This window comes from Pelmatolapia mariae, linkage group LG10_11 (genome assembly GCF_036321145.2).
Source record: "Pelmatolapia mariae isolate MD_Pm_ZW linkage group LG10_11, Pm_UMD_F_2, whole genome shotgun sequence".
Taxonomy (NCBI): Eukaryota; Metazoa; Chordata; class Actinopteri; order Cichliformes; family Cichlidae; genus Pelmatolapia; species Pelmatolapia mariae.
Window position 1 is genome coordinate 23,893,659 of NC_086236.1, and position 5,103 is coordinate 23,898,761.

Consider the following 5,103-nt stretch of genomic DNA (forward strand, 5'->3'; position numbering starts at 1 on the left):
AGAGAGAGAACTTTAAGAAATTAATATAGCCACTACAGTGACCATCAAAACAATGAAAACATATTGCCGTAAACAGTTTATTTTGCGACAGCACGAAACAAATATAGTGTAAAATGAAACGATAGATGTTTTTATATCACCATCCGATATATATCGTTATATATATATATCGAACAGCCCTAGACCACACAATAATGTATTCAAAGCATTGATATTTAGGTAACAGTTTTTGTTTTCTCCTGAAGGACCCAGAGGGGAAGGCCAAGAAGCAAATATCTGTGACAACCATGATGGGACCTACCTGGTGTCTTATGTGCCAGACATGACTGACAGATACACCACTCTCATTAAGTACGGAGGAGACGAGATCCCTTATTCACCCCACTGAATCAGGGCTCTGCCCACCGGAGATGCCAGCAAGTGCACTGTCACTGAATGTTGTCCAGTGGCCAGGTAGGACTCACTTCCTTGGTGCTTATACACTTTTAGTTTTCTTTGAAAACGGCCCTTTAAGTCACTTGATCCATGACTTGAGTAAGCACTGTCCTGTTGAGTTTGTGGGCTCATTTGATAGTTATTGTAGAAACGATAAGAAATCATGCTTTAGAGGGTTTTTTTTTTTTGTAAATTATAGTCAAACATACAATAAACTGAGGTATTCCCTTTGGTTAACAGTGGACAATAAAAGTAGACAAAGCACATCGAGTTGCCACAAATATCTTTGTATATTACGCAGTGGGGCAAAAAATGAGGTCACCAAATACTTATTTTCCACCATAATTTGCAAATCAATTCTTTAAAACTCAGACAAGTTAGAGGTATACCTATGATGAAAATTACAGGCCTCTCTCATCTTTTTAAGTGGGAGAACTTGCACAATTGGCTGACTAAATACTTTTTTGCCCCACTGTATTTGATCCTGTCTCCCTCAATACTATTTAATATCTAAATGCTTGATTCATCATATTATAACAAATGTGCTGTTGTAGCTACTGACAGTGAGTTTGATTACATTTTTTCCATCTACCAAAGAGAAATAATATCTCTTAGTGGCAGGTGGATCACATGTACATCTACATCGGCTGTCTCTCACCCTTTACCCACCCCTGTTGCTTGTCATGTGTTTCTTTGGTGTATTAAGAGTTTTTTCATGTGCTATGTGCTGAGGTGTTTTTTTTCTGTTCTCAAACTGATCTCCCTATTGGAGCTCAGTCTGGGGGGAGTTATTTTTTTCCTCCTTATCTTTCCTCATGTGGTGCATTTTCCATTGTTATACCGCTCTGACCTGTCTTCCCCATGTGATGTTTTTGTGTAATGTATGTATGGTCGGAGGGTAAGATGGCACCGCCATTGCGTGCAATAGGTCGGCAGCCTTAACATGAAATTTCCCCTTGTGGGAATAATAAAGGTATATCAAATCAAATCAAATGTTGATTTTAACACTTTGCATATGACTGGCTAGGATGAGCATTTTATAAGCGCTTGTGTGGTTTTTGTTTATGTAAGGAAATACATCAGTTTCCCCTGTATTTTAAATTTGAGTGAAGATCCTAAATTGGCCCCCACTCTTGAATTTGAGAAAGGCTAATCTGTGCTACCCCCACATGAGCACAGTCAGATATAATACAGGCTTTCACTCAGGAGCAGGAAGGCTAAAGGCTGTTTAATGTCTGATCTAACTGTGTCAGACATGTGCGTTCTCACGTGCATGGACAATATCTTGAAAGCTTCAGAGCTGCAGTGCAGGTGTAAAAGTGGTTAGAAAGCAGTGCATTAGCACGTGTTTTGTCTCTTTGCGTAGCTGCTCAGTCCATCCAGACTCCCCTCCATATGCAACAGTGATGCCAGCAACTCAAATACAAGCTCTCTCCAAGTGATTCCTTCATCATCAACATCTGCATCCACGATCCATTAGCTCAACAGCAACATCTGTCAGCTGTGCATCCAACTCGAGGGCATCGCCTGCTGTGCTCAGGCGCTGGGCCGCAATTTCCGTCTCTTGTTGATGGCCTCGCTGTATCCTGTGCAGGAGAAAGCTGGTGAGGAGACACTGCTGGTCAGCCAGGCGGCGCTGAGCTCCATGTAGGACATCAGTAAGGCCTGTGGATACGCTTCCCTCAAGGAACTGATCAATGAGAACTCTGACTACCTGCTTAATGACATATCACTCAACCTTCAGAGGCTCAGCCAGCATCCACATGTAGTTATGACGTGTTTTTGTTTTTAGCCCAAAATGGACACAGAAATGACTGCTGGAGGATTTACCCGATTTTCTTCTTTGTCTGCTTAAGCCTGTGCTGCCCAGAACTTGTACTGTATTTCATTGTAATCCTGTCTTGTTGGCCAGGCTCCACGGGTGTTGACAGTTATGTTGACTCACTCTGACTGCAGCCCGCTGGTCAGGGACATCGTTCAGGATGTGCTGACGGCTCTGGATCTCAGCTACGAGCGCACAGCTGCTCTTTTCTGCTCCATGCTGCACTCGCTCATGAAGGCACTGGGTAAGATTTCAACAGTGATGTCAGCTTGAGTCTCACGTATACTGGGAGTCAAAGAGGATAAGGAAGAAAATGTGACTCAAGGCATTCGCTACCGCATTTTTCTGTGTTGCCTTTCAAAGTTTCTATCAATGAGTACATTTCAGGATGTATAACTTTGCTTGTTATCAAATTATCAGTATCCTTGGAAACATTTACTACATCATGATGGTTTAAATGCTGACTCGTTTTCTGTTGTAGAAAGAATATTCATAATAATATTCATACAGAAGTTTTACAAGCCCTCACAGTAAAAATATATAAATTAAATGTCACTAATGGGCTCTTTCCAAAAACATCATTGTCTGTGTCACAGTGATTTTGATCAACTGACTTATTTTATTGTAACCAAACCTATGTTCATATTGTTGTCTTGTTGAGGTGGTTTCCTTCCACTTGTAGCAGGACCAGTAAGTCTGCCAGCTCCAGGCAAAGTTCCAGTGACCAGGAAGACCTCAGCATTCGCCAATTCCTGCTGAATTACTGCAAACAGAAAGAACTGGCAGAGAGCTTTGGAATTGAGGAGGATGACACTGAAGACCGAGGTAATAGGTCTGTCTACGGGCCAGTGGAATATAAACTATAGGTTGTAGTGGTGGTGAGATTAGATTCAGAGTGTAGAGGAGATGGATCATTGTAATTAAGAGTCATAGAAATCTGAACCTCACTGCTAAACTGGCGGTCTAACTGTACATGTGCTGCCGTTGCAGAGGTCCCTCCCACTGAGTGTGAGGATGTGGCAGATATTGGTAGTCCTGATGTGAAAGCAGAGCTTCCCTCCCACCTCAGCATCACTAAGGATGTTATGGAGCGCTGCATTCATCTGCTGTCTGATCCCAGCCTCAGGCTCCGACTCAAGGTACTGTATCAGTAGTTTTATGTAGAGTCAACTGTTGGACTGATAACAAAAATAATCATTCTTGTGAGGGTAGGACCGCCAGCGTTGGTACAATTCATCCTGTCAGAACTGTGTGGATGACTGTTCACTGGTGTAATGCTCATCAAGGAAAAACATTCAGTCTGGTCCAGGAGTGAAACAGAAATAAGTCATGTCTGTGCTGAAGTCGTACCTGCTCAGGAGTTTGGGCTCTCAATGAAGACCTCAATACTTAGTTTCAGCTCACATATAATCAGGATCAAAACAGAGATAACTGTTAGGTGTGTTGTGCGTCTTTGTCTTTAGGTACTGGATGTGCTGGAGTTGTGCGTTCAGGTGCTGAGTGAGAGGGAAAATGAACTGCTGCCTATGGCTCATCGCTGCTGGCCAGCACTCCTGCAGAGACTCACGGCCGATGACCCATTAGCAGTCCTCAGAGCCTTCAGGGTAAGTAAAACAAACCTCTCTTTTCATTATGTGAGTCTAAATTATTCAAGTCATCTTTAGTTTTTTAAACTCTTAATAGTGAAAGAATGAAAGATTACGCTCAACAATAGGCTTATTTCATTCAGAAATAGTTCTATTATTTTCTTTTTTGGGTTGTAAGAGTCTGTGAAGACTCTTTAAACTAACATTTCTTCTATCAGCACAGAAAAATCACTGTGTGGATGCGTTCTTAGAGGCTGCTTTTCAAACTGTCTCAGAGAATCACAAAGTAGGACTTTGGGATAAATGAAGCTGATAGTTTTTTGTGATCTTTGGTACAAGTGTCAGCTGATTCAACTTGTCGGTGTAAATTAGGCTACTCGTCAGCTCCTGTCATCAGCTGGACTATTTTTGAATTTGTTATTCATATTTTCATTGATGAACTGACAAATTCAGACACGTTAAGTCTGTAAACAGTCATTTATTCACTCAGAGCTGCTGCTGGGAAATTGTTTCATCAGCTTTTGGATATATACGAGTTTTGTAAATGATAATTCATCCAGTAGTACACAACGGGAAGGTTTTATTGAATTTTGACAGCTTGCTGCTTTTATACATTACATTTTTGTACATTACATGCCAGGTGCTGTGCGTGCTGGGTGAAACATGTGGGGACTTTCTGAGGAGGAGGGTTTCTAAAGAGGTTCTGCCCAAGCTGAGTTCCTCTCTGGCACGGCAGGCTCCGATCAGCGCCAAGGCTGGGCCTGTCTACACACACACACCCTGGCCTACAAACTGCAGCTGGCTGTATTGCAGGGGCTGGGCTCACTGTGCCAGAGACTGGATCTGGGTAAGAGAATAGAGACACAGTCCTCACAAACAGCACAGTTTCACCAAGACACAACACGAGTGCATCATCCTGTAGAACTGTACCTGGGATCTGGCAATGATCCAAGCAGCCACAACATGGACAAATCATAGCAAGACAACTATTCTTAGTATGACGCCTCACTTTATGAAGATTGGTGCAACACGAAGCCCATTTATGTAAAACCACATGGTAGATAGATTACCTCTTTTCGCTGTGCTGTGTGGTGCACGGCGTTAAGAGGCCAGCAGATGAATCTCAGAGTTAAACGACACAGGTTCGAGTCTCTGGCGGTCCGTCTGCTATCGGGGGTAGGCCGAGCGTCAAGAAAAAAAAAAAGCTCTGGGCTGCCTCTATTTTTGTTTTTTTGTTGAACTGCAATAGAAAGCCCAGGG

General features: G+C 42.6%; 1 pseudogene; it reads left to right on the top strand.

Moving 5' to 3' along the window:
• Positions 1-435: 435 nt before the first annotated feature.
• LOC134635345 (TELO2-interacting protein 1 homolog) lies at positions 436-4,821 on the top strand (annotated as a pseudogene).
• The last annotated feature ends 282 nt before the right edge of the window (positions 4,822-5,103 follow it).